Below are 12,370 nucleotides of genomic sequence, written 5' to 3' on the forward strand. Positions count from 1 at the left end.
CAGTGGAAGGGTTTGTTTCACCAAAGAAAGTATTATTAGGCATATGTGCTCTAAAACCTGCTGGCAGTGAAATAGTATCTCTGAAATGTCTCTAGCCTACCATTTGCTCAACATTTAGTATTACATTTCAGCTAGGCCGAAGTGTTCACTTTTTGTGTCAGTGTTGTTAGGGCTATAAGAATTTACTTAATTAATTATTCAAACTACATTATATGATTTTGGTTGTGACTTGAAAATGATCAGTATCTGGCTTCTCTCTGATGTTTAAAAACCTTTAAGTTGCAGACCACAAGTTTACCAATTATTCTCTATGACTTGTTATGGACCAAAGCAGGGTTTTCTGACCTTCCTGTGTACCTATCATATAGAGCACAGCTCTGTCTTTGAGCTCAGGGGTCATTCTGTTAGTGATTGTGAGATGGGTATGGCATTCTCCAGATAACAGATACATGTAAGATCCCAGGACTATGTGTTGTTAAAGGCCTGATTTATACTCAAAGCTTCAAATTTCCAGTGTTAAAGAACGTTGTTTTATTGTCCTGCTCTGTAAATGCTGACTTAATTCAGTTTGACTTTCCACTGGATGTTAGGAGTTAGTGCAAGTTCTTCCAGAGTTTGTGAGGGTTTGAATTTGAACAAAATAATTTGGAAGGAATTTGTGAAAGCTTCAAGTTACGTTTTAGCTATGAAGTATCCTAGCTAATGTCAAAGCATTACACGTTTCAAAGGTTCACACGTTTAATTTGAAAGTCTATTCCTCTAGTCCTGTTGCAATCATTTGATAAATGCAAAAAATCTCACCTCATCTTTAGGAAATGGTTGCAATTGATAGGTGAAAATAAATAATGTTTGCTGTGCTCTAAGTGAAATAATAGTCAAGTTTACAGAAAACAATGCAATCAGATTTCAAGGAGCACTTAATGAACAAGGAAGGAGAGACTGAATCTGTGACTCTGCAATCAATCTGTTATTCACTAGCAATGCCTATACTTCAAGTAATGCTGTTGAAGGTTTGACATCAGACTTAGAAGATACATTACTTCATCTCTTGGTCTGTTAACACAGCTTCATTGTTATAGTGCTGAGGAGAGCAAATGATGTTTGATACTTGCCTGCGTTGAAGAAAAATATTTCAGTTCTGGAGAGACTATGAAAAGAGAATGCCACTTTTCAAAACTGAATCAGACAAAATTAATAGTCAGGCCACATCAATGTCTTGGGTTTTTTTTGTAATTATGGAAATTGTCATATGTAAACCTTCTTGGAGATTAGTGCATGAGTGTTTTTCACACTCCACCTATTATCCTTTATGAAATGAAATGAAAGAAATACATGATAGTGTATAAAAAGAAGGAAATAGATTAAAAAAGAAAAGACCTCTGTTTGACATCCTGTGAAATGGTTGTCTGGTTTTAAGGGCTGCCATTCAGTCATTGCATGACTGACACACATCTGACGTTGTTCAGATTTTTTTTATTTGAAACTTTACAGTGAGGTGAAAAATACTTCATATGTAAATTCTCTATACATAATGAAGCATTCAGTTACCTGATTGTCATTTAATTTTTGAAATAGTCTTATAATAACAGTTTAGAGCCCTAACATCCAAATTTAAATGAGATGGAACTTGTAAAGAAAGAAGGGGCAGGAAGGTGATAGGTTTTACTCTGGTAGAACCTCATTTGCCTTCCCACTGTCTCACTGACCTTGTGCTTAAAGATGAACCTCTCTCCTCACTACAAAAGGCATTCAGGATACCAATTCATTTCATGTATTAATTAATACAGGCTATATATGGTAAGGCTGACATACAAATTGATTCTCTTGCTCTTCCTTATTACTAAGTCATCCATTTATGTTTGAGATTCTTGACAGTCAACTGCTGCTGATTAGGAAACAGCTGTAGTAGTAATTATAGGGAAAATATGCTGAGCCCTGCTCTTTTGTCTCATCCAAGGAGAGCCAGGCATACCTCCGTTCTCTTGGGTCATCTTAAGCTGGTCCAGTGATCAGAAGATGCCTTCTTCTAGTGATTCATGAAGAAGCTATAGTTACTAGGTGGAGAAGTTACTACTTAATTTGTTCATTGCCAGAAAATGTGTAATTTCTAAAATTCACACTGTAGGGGGAAGGTCTATGGCATATTTCAGAAATCATAGATAAGGGTCATAGAGAAACATTATTTTAGCCACTTCAGCCATTGTTTTTTTACTAATGTTTTTGGAATTGATTGTATTGCTGATGGGACACATCATCTGTCCTTCATTATCAAAAGAATGCCAGGGGAAAATTTGAACTGCCTCACAATAATTGAGTTACATGGCCATTTTCACAGTGACTTCCCAATGGTATTTAATAGTATTTAAAAATCTCCGAACTTTTAAGATTTCCCTTCCCAAAAGATAATTGCTCAGCAGCAGATACTCGTTGAGTTTGAATCTTTGGCTTACATCTCAGTGACATGAGAGAACTGTTCCAGATCAGGTGCCTGATGATTGTCTGAATTTGCTATTAAAAGTTTGGTTGTTTATGTAAGCCTGACAGGCAACTGGTGCAAGTTATTTCTTACCCTCATTTGGTGGGAGAGGGTGAAACCTAAGAGATAAATATTCAGGTGCGTTACCAGTAAAGAATATGAGAGCAGTAAAAAGACTATTTTCATGAATAAAAAGATTATTTTCATGACTTTGGATGTTATGTAAGTGTGGATGGCTTAGTGCCCTTTCTTGTGTCATTGAAAGAGGAGTTTTTTAAAGTCACATACTTTAATCCCATCTTATATATCCCTTTGCTGGCATTCAGCAGAACCCTTTACACAAAGTTTTAAATCCATCACTTGTGACTGTCATTGCTTCTTTTTAAATCCTCTGTGCTTCACTGTAAGCCAAAATACATCGTGTTGTAACATGAGCTCTTATCTGACCTGTCCTTTCTGCAGTAATGCTAATTATTTAATTCCTATCTTTGTTTAAATTGCTTTCCTACAAGCAGACTGCTGAAGAACTTTGTCCATTTGACATGTTCCAGTATCAGATGTGACAACGCTCCGTTTCTTGGTTTTCTGCCTCTACTGCTGAATTCTCCTACAACTCTCCTTTTCTGAGCTTTTTTAAAAAGCCATGGCTGAATCTTTCCTTTCTGCTTTTTCTTCATTTTTCATCTTTGCCTAATGTTTCCATCAACTTAAATTTCTTCTGTTCCTTCATTTATATCAAGTTTCAAATATATCTTGATTCATATTTCCTCTACTTAATTCCTTTTCTTCCTTACTGCAGTTGATACCTGGTGTAGTTTCCTAGTGTATGTGGCAGTCTTTTTTTTTTTTTCTTCTCTTTAAATCAATTTTTCAAACATGCTAAATTTATTAAAGTTATTAAGATTGGCAGACCACTAGAGACAAATGCATTTTCATTCTGTAGATATCAAATGTCTGATACATGGTTATGTACATGTAATCATAAAGTCCCCTCAAGCTGAATGTGTGTTAATACCTGAAGTCTCTACATTGGCTTTGAAATGGTGACTTACAATGACAAAACAATTTACGAAAGGCTATAAATGCAGATATTATTTCATCCAGGTTTTTTTATCTGGCAGGTGGGTTCAGGTTTTGATTTACATTATGAGTGGATGTAGAAAAAGCAGTGTTTTCATAAAGCTTGTATTTTTTATAGGTTATTTTCAATTTAGAATCCCTTTCTTTTAGTTTCTGCAGTATAATCTTGAAGATTAGAGGTCTCTGAGGAAAAAAAGTGAACTTCTTAAAATCAAAACATCCCCAAAATAGCTTTTCTTTTTTTTTTTCTTTTAAAGGGGAACATGACATGTAAATGTATTATGAACTTTCCTTGCAAAACTGTTTCTGATGAAGAACAAAACTATTCAGAAAGTATCCACAGGCCATTGCTTTTAAATCCATTTGTGAATGTCATTTAAATGAGCACAGTTTTCTGTATGATCAGAAAAATGTTTTGATGCATTCATGAGATGCTCGGATTAGAAGAGTTGTGTGTTGCAGTGCCTTAAGCCTTGTGGCAACTTGCAAAGCATCTATCCTATAATTAGGTTTCCTTCATGAGTCTCACATTTTATTATCCTCTCCTTCCTCTGCAAATATGGAAGGACTGAAAATCAGATGGATAAAAGTAAATAAAACTGAGGTATAATTGTAGTGTGATTAATGCTTACTGAAGTTCTGGAAGCAAATTTTAGTGGTTAAGCACAAGGATAGGACAGTAACGCTGATCAAGATGATGTGAAAAGAATTCTGCATTAATGGCTATTTAATGACAGCCATTTGAAATGTATAAAATGTTATAAACATCAATAAAGGAAAAATTGAATAAACTATTCAGAACATGTTTTGGCACTCCATTTTTCAAGTTTTCAACTGAAAATGCAGTGTTGTTAGGAGGAAAATAGTGGCAGAGAGGGATTCATCTCACTTCTTAATAACCTCTCTTTGCCTATACTGACTCAAGCTCAGAAAAATGCCCATTGGTGCTGAAGGAAAAATGAATAGGAGCCTTATTTCTTACCTCTCTTTCCCAGGAGTAAGATATGTTGTGAATTTTGAATGATAAATGTGAGAAGAAGGTTAGAAATATTTTTTAAAATATAGTTTTATTTGGGCAGTATTAGTAGCAGTCAAGCTGAGACTGTCTTCAGGGGTCTGATACTGCAAGATGCAGTAGTTCTGTACCTCCCTAGAAGACCTTAAACAAATATATTTATAGAGAGATGACTCAGTTAGACTGTGGGTGACAAGGGATCTTTCAGAAGGTACTGCACTGTACCACAAGTCTGTATTTTAAATGTAATATATACTTCCTATTTTTGAGACTGCTTGCACAATCTTCCAGGGATACTGATGTTGCTCAAAGGAATTTGGAGATATTCTGTGGCCCTTGGGCCACTGAAATTACCTTGATTTGTCCCACTTGAAGTTTATGTGTTTATATATGTTCTCAAAGTTTTGCTTATGCTGTTCCTAATTCAGTAGAAAATACAGAATTATTTTAGAATCTGTACTGAAACAGAATACCTCTCTTTGGTTTGTCTCCTGCACCCTAAATGCATTTGTTAGTGGCATAGTGCATAATTTCAATGAGGAGAAAATGCTGCAGTATTTTACCTTTTGTGTGTATGCTCTCCCAAATATTATTACTCTATGAACTGTTTCCAAGGCTGAAAGAGAAAATTCTTTGTACCAGACTTTATGTAAGGACTATCATAAAATAAATAGCTTTCAGTTTCACGAAGAGAATTTTGAATTCTGATTAAAATTCATTTTTGAAAATGGGAGATTGCAGACTGGTAAGGGAAGCCAAATCCCTTGGGCTCGAGCTCAGGCGGTTTCATCTGCAGGTGTTTTGATGAAGCTGCTGCTGTTCCAGGCTGCAGAATGAGCCCCCTGCACATGGACTGCACACAGGGGCACACACAGGACACTCTGGATATCCACAGAGACAGGAGAGGCTGCACTCACATGAACATGCACAGCACAGGAGCACAAGCTTATTTCTTCTTGTTGGCTGATAAGGTCTGATGTTTACCAGCGGGACTAAGAAGATCTCACTCCTTTGATTGATAAGCACATTCATCAATACATTAAATAGTAGAGTGGACCCTAAATATATCTAATTTCATACCTACATCATAGGGCCCTTGTGTAGTCACTGACCGTGGGTTTTTCCGTGTGCTGGTGTTTCTGCTCAGTCTCATAGTGCCTTTCAAATATTCCATTTTAAGTTTCCTCTTTCCCATGAGGCTGATAAACATAGCTAACCTGTTTTCTCTTTTTCTTACCAAGTTCTGTGTGGACCTTTCCAAGGTTGTACTTGTATGATTCCTTTAGTGTTCATCTGTCTGTGACTTATGAGTTCACATCTTTTTGCTACTTACTTACTGTTCATTAGGGTTACTGTATTTCATATACAATTCATTACTGTATTACTTTTTCTCCTTCTTGTCTTTGTCTCAGTTGTAACAGGATATCATTACAAAATTACAAATTATTTATTTTTACATTCAGGGCATCCCTACCACCAGTATATCTCATGCTGCTCTGCATGCCTTGGGGTTTGCTTCCTGGTGTCATGCTGTAGCCTTCATCTCTCTACAAAATCTGTCCCCTGCCATGATCCTCACCCCTGCCTTGGCTGAGCTGTGGCCCGGATGGGAAAGCTCTTGGGGGAGAGCACCTTGGGACTTACTCCTTCCTTTGGCAGCCCCATTCCTAATGGAACTCTAGGCTCCACCCCTCTGCTTTTGCAAGTCATTTCTGTTGATGGCAAGAGTAGTTATGATTTAAATATGTTTGGTTTATAGTTTTATAAAATAATTCTAAAAGTTGTAGTGTATTGTAATAAATCATTGAATACCATGTATCATGCTCAGGAAATGGAAAAGACTCCCAGGGATTTTCTTTATTTTATAAAAGAGATGTTATATAAACAAGCCATTCAATATGGTTGAAGATAAATGCTCCCATGAAAAAAGTATTTTTAGTTTGAAATCAACCATTAGATTAATTCTGAGGAAAGGCTGCATCATATTTCCAAGGAAGTAATCTGAAGGGGTAAAAAAAAATTGCAGTGCGGGATTATGCTCTTTATTAAGTAAAGCACCTGAATAGTCCTTCACTTTGAGGTGGAATTTATCAGATTACCATGTGTACAGTTGGTTTAATGTGGTGCTGAGAAAGAATGATAAAATTCTCTCACATAAAGAATATGCCAGTGTAGGAGCAAAATACAAAGGGGGAGGAGGTTACTGCTGAGAGGAGCACTCAGCTGAATAGCACAGGAAGGTATAAATGGAGAGATGTGTAAAATAAATCAGAGTATTACTTTTTAGAAAGCCTGAGCCCTTCCATAGCTTTTGTGTGCAGGCAGTGCTGCTGTTATGCTCCAGATGTGCAGCTATTAAGATAAGGGGGATGGACACTGAGAAGTGGGTTGACACGCATCCTGTTTCAGCCTTAGCAGCAGCTTCCATCTGGTCTCCTGTAGTGCCAGTGAAGGCAAGGGCTTGCTTGTTTATCTTTCACTTCAACAGCTGAATGGGCTACACTTAGAGCTTGGAGTGTCCTTGGGTGTTTTCTAAGGGTATTGCAGCAAAATCAGAGTTCTTGACCTCATCTTATTGATGTGAAAAACAAGAAAATGAGATCACAGGTGACAGAATATTCTGAGTTGAAAGGGACCCACAATGACTATTGAATCCAGCTCTGAAGTGAATGGCCCATATGTCAATTGAGCCCACAACCTTGATGTTACTAGCACCAGGCTTGAACCAATTGGTTTGTGTACACACTAGTCAATGAATACCAAGAAGACACAGCTGTGGGTGGAGGCTGAAGTGGTTCAGTCATAACATTGAAGCGGGCCTTTACCAGCCCTAGTGCTGTAAGGGAGCTTCCAAGCCAGGCTGCTTGTCCAGCTTAAGGATGTAGGGGAACAGCTGCCCAAAATGCTGACCTCTCTGTCAGGCTCTGTGAGGCAACCTTGCAGCTTGTGGCAGGAGCTGCACCCTTTGCATGCTGAGGATCTCAGCAAGTGGGTGTTTCCTTATGGGTGGCTGCATTAAGACAGCTCAAGAGCCTGTGACCTCTATAGATAATGAGTTTTCCACTCTTAAATGGCATCATCCATTCAAAACCTAAAGCAGCCACAAAATGAGATAAAGAGCATCATTGCCCATTTTCCTCTACTTTTCCCTAGAATATATTAGCGTGGTTTGCAATGTAATTTCAATTGATTTGTTGTTATGATTTTAGTTCAGAGCTTTAAACATTACTTTTAAACAGTGTTAACTAACTTCATTCATCATATAATTCTGTTGAAACTACATTTTGAATTAGTGTTACCTTTATCTCCCAATGTATGTGTTTGTGTACATGTAGGTTCAGTCTCACTACTCCCACAGTAAAGAATTTCATTATAATGTGTAATACAAACTAGTCTAAGTCTATTTCAGTTTTAAACCTTTTCCCCTTGTTCTGCCCTATACATGCCATTGTAAAAAGTTCCGTTCCAGCTGACTTACTGCAAGGCCACAATTAAGTCTCCAGAGCCTTCTCCAGGCTGAACAATCCCAATTGTCTCAGCCTGTCTTCACAGGAGAGGTTCTCCATCCCTCTGATCATCTCCATGTCCCTCCTCTGGACTCAGTCATACAGACCTACATGGGAGGTCCTTGTCCTCCCAGAGCTGATGCAGCACTGCAGGTGGGTCTCACAGAGCAGAGTAAAGGGACAGAAAACCCTCCCTGGCCCTGCTGCCACCACTGGATGCAGCCCAGGACACGTTTGGCTTTCTGGGCTGGGAGTGCACATGTTTAAACCAACTCACTTGAAAGCTTTAGAAAAAGTTTTCTTTCCTTAAAACATACTCAGTGTGTTCAGGTCTAAGTGGGAAAGGAATCATTTTGATCTTTATCCACTGGTTTCCTGTGTTGGTTTTGTTCCAAGGTTGTCCTTTTAATGGTCAGTTTCTGCTAGCTTCTGTTTTCTTCTTTTTAATGAGAATGCCTTTTTGCTGCTGCCTCTAAAACTTTTTCCAGTGCTTGTTTAATGTTTAAGATTGTCCCTGTGCTGTTTTTCACATGCCTCTGATGCACACTCTGTGTTGCCTTAAATTGGTGATTACTAGGTATTTCAGTTTCCCTGACTTTCAAGTAAATATCAGCTTTACAGATGAGGTTTGCATCATTATGTTTATATAGTTTGTTGCTTGAAGAGATTATTTAATAGGTTTCTAAAACCAAACACTGAGGTCAAAAAAAAACTCACAACAAAACTTTATTCCTGAAGATACTAAGATTTGTTTATTTAATAGCAACCAATTTTGTACTTAATTTCCAATTTTTTTTTTTTAAATAATAATCAAAGAAATACTAATAAGTTGATTCAGTTTTATCTTTGAGCTAGGAATGTTAGTTTGTTTTGTTGGTTGGAGAAATGCTTGCATGTCGATGGTTTTCTAGTCTCTGTAAAGAGAAATAGTAAACTATATAGCAATACAAGTGTAGTGATGGCCATGAGCATGTAAACAATTCAAGCTTGGTATGAAATCTTGGAGAAGAAAGATGTGGGAAACATGTTTATTAAATCAGTTTTCAGAGTGCATTTATGCTTCAAAATTTTGGTGGAAACCTGCGCTTGGCCATGGCAATTGCCACTATATGAGAGCTGCCCTGAACTTCTGAACAACTCTGTGTTCTGCAGCACAACTGACTGAATTTAGCTGTGTCCCAGTAAAACAACAGGGCATAGTTGGAGACCAAGACATTGTATCAGGTTCCAGTATTGACCAACATGTGTTTGCAAATGACAGACAAGTTTTTACAGGCCATGGATTTGTTCCAGAACTTGGTCACCTGTAAAGATCTGTTGTATGGTAGACCATTACCTCAGCTGCCTAAATAGAATGGGTTGGTAGCTCCAAAATATGGCATCAGTATGTAAAGGAATAGTTATTAAAAATCTAGTGTTAAAATGATGGATCAAAACCTGAGGGACTTCTTGGATATTTAAATAAAAATACTCCAGAGGACTCAGATGAGCATGAAATTTTTACAGGAAATAGATTTGCTGCAGACTTTTAAAATACTCTCAGAGCTAAATATGCTGTAATATGCATTAGTTGTGTTGAGTGAAACTTCTATGTGCCTTCAGGTAAGGAAATAGAAGAGGTCAGTGAAATTTTAAAGGATGGAAAAACTGCAGATTATCACCAACTAATAATTTATTGAATGTAAATCTGACCTATGCATAAATTCTTTAAAAAAAAGAAAGGGTACTTTAATTGTACAAATTTTTTACACGTCAGAAAAGCTAAAAGAAAAACTACTGTATGGAACGAAACTGTTCATAATAGAAATAAAGAAATAAATGCTGTATTTTTTTAATATTGCAGTAAAGCCTCTGTACAATGTAAAATGAACTCTTAAATATACGAAGAAGAGAGTCCAAGGAAGAGAGGGTATCCTTTCGGAGGAAAGAACTCTCAAAATTGCTGGACTTATTTTTTTTAACTAAAAATTTGGGGTTTAAGCTCTCTATTTATGTATGTTTCACATGTTGCTGTCCTCAGCTAAAGAGAGCTGCCATGCTACTATTCATTAGTTTTTGTCTCAAGTTGAGAACATGGAATGTAAATGTTAGAATATTTATTTGTGTTGGAATTTTAAGAATTAAATAGGGTATGAGTTTTTGTTTTAAAACCCAACAATAGAAGGAGGGGAAAATGAAATGTGAAAAGAAGCCAGTGGCAGACTTCTTAACTTCACAGTTAAGAACAGTGGGTAGTTCTTCCATATATTAGGCACTTTATGCATACATGCATATATTAGACACTTTTTGGGCTCCTTCTAGGCAGAGCTGTTTCTGTTGTCAGTTCCAGTGCAGAAAAGGTAAAAGGTTTGCAGCTCTTCTTTAAAAGCAAGGGATTTAGCCATATTACATGATGATGACTAAAAATTTTCATCCTTTTCATTACTGAGGCTGCAGCCATCCTTTTTAAGTAGCTTTGTAAGTGTGAAGAAAAAAAAGATAATTTTAAAAGAGAGAGACCAAGAAGGTCTCCAAACTATATAATACTATTAATGAAAAACTAAATGAAAAGAATTTAATACTAGCCTGAGCACTGTGGGTTTGTGGAAATTAGGTGTATAGTGAATTGTCTTTATATATTTTTATCAGAGCAGAACCTGGTTTGTAAATATGTCTGTGGAATACACTGAAATTTCTACCTGGCTTTTCACTTGAGTGTTCCGATTAGTAAATTAACATGTCACAAATTAAATGGACCAAATCCTCTTATGGCCATAAGTTAAAACAAGAGATTCAGCATGGATTTATGGGAAATTTTTCTGTGTGAGAACAGCCAGGCTGTGGCACAGGCTGACCAGAGATGATGAGCAGCCTTGAGATTTTGAATGGCTGGACGAGACCCTGCGCAGCATGACCTCACCTCAGAGCTGATTTTCCTGTGAGCAGGAGGTTGGACCAGAGACCCCCTGATGCTCTTTCCAGTTGGAATGATCCTGTGACCCTGTGAATGCCCAGTGTTGTTTAGAGTGTGTTAGTGTCAAGCAGCAGAAGCAGACCTGATTAGGACATTGGCTTCTGAAATGCCCTCCTAGCTCCAGCTCAGTGCCAACATACATGCACTCTGCAAAATCTGCTTTTGTTTTTCACTGACAAGGATACAAACCCTTTCTCCCCGCTGCTTGGGGGAAAAAAAAAAAGAGGTCTTGACAGCATCTCCTGGTGATTGCTTCTCTGTCTTGTTTTTCTCTTGTGCTCCTTGTTTCAGTCTCTGGACCTATTAACTTTAGAATCTTTTTGTGTCTTCACTGTTCTTTAGAGACTAAAGTATATAATGCTGTCTGTGTACTCCTCTTCTGTGTCCTTATGTCAATCTTCTGCTTTCATAGCTGTCTTCTCAGTGCTCTGTTATAAATCCCTTGAGCAGGAACTTTGCTGCTATATTCGCTCAAGCCTCTAGCTGTAGTTAAAACACTGACATTTCATACAGCATAGAATTTTTCTATCCAAAATTTTGTAGACTGTCCAAGTCAAAAGCTGCTTTGTAACATATGGCATATTACTTTCTAGCTGTGTTCTCTCTGTTTTTGAGGGGTAAAGTTTGAATATTTACCAGAGTTTTAGCAGAAAAATGAGAGAACCCCAATGGCTACCCTAAAGAGTGGAAAATATCCAGCTAAACCATTTAAAGTAGAGGGAATGGAAAGCTTAAGTAAATAATTAGAAAAGCATAGGTAAAAGTAATCAGAAACTTACATAAATTTCACTTGGGAGAGAAGGGATCATAATATGGATGACCATATTATGATCATGATGTATAGGTCTACTTTGTTGGAGGGACTGCATGTAGAGCAGACAGCACTTGGTCCTGGTGGCTTTTGTTGTCCCAAATGATGCACTTGTGGCCTTAAATGTAATTTTTTTTCTTTTTTATACTTTAACATATCTGAAATACTAAGACAACTGTGTTGTATCTGTGGTGGGCTTTTTTGGTTTCTTATTTGGTTGGTTGCTTGTTTGTTTTTGGTTTTGTTTTTTTTTTATTTTTTTATTTTTTTGTGTGTTTGTTTGGTTTTTTGGGGTTTTTTGGTTTGGGTTTTTTTTTATGTGGTGTTTTTTTTTTTTTCTTCGTTTCACAGCATGCATTTAAGACCCTGGCATGTAACTGAGTGTATTGAGTTGTTTGAGTTAGACAGCTTTGCACAAAGCACTGGGGAATTATTTCATTTTGATTTGGAGAGAAGAGGTTGACTTACGCAGAAAGGGATTTGAGAATAAGCTAAAACTTCTGTAGTTTGGGCAATTGGGAGAATAGAA

At 37.1% G+C, this 12,370-nt stretch overlaps 1 protein-coding gene across 1 annotated transcript in view; it reads left to right on the plus strand.

Annotated features, from left to right (window-relative positions):
• Positions 1-12,370, plus strand: part of DDX10 (DEAD-box helicase 10) — a 154,511-nt gene that overhangs the window by 96,185 nt on the left and 45,956 nt on the right. The window lies entirely within an intron of this gene.

The sequence above is a fragment of the Oenanthe melanoleuca genome, chromosome 1 (assembly GCF_029582105.1).
Source record: "Oenanthe melanoleuca isolate GR-GAL-2019-014 chromosome 1, OMel1.0, whole genome shotgun sequence".
In the NCBI taxonomy this organism is placed as follows: Eukaryota; Metazoa; Chordata; class Aves; order Passeriformes; family Muscicapidae; genus Oenanthe; species Oenanthe melanoleuca.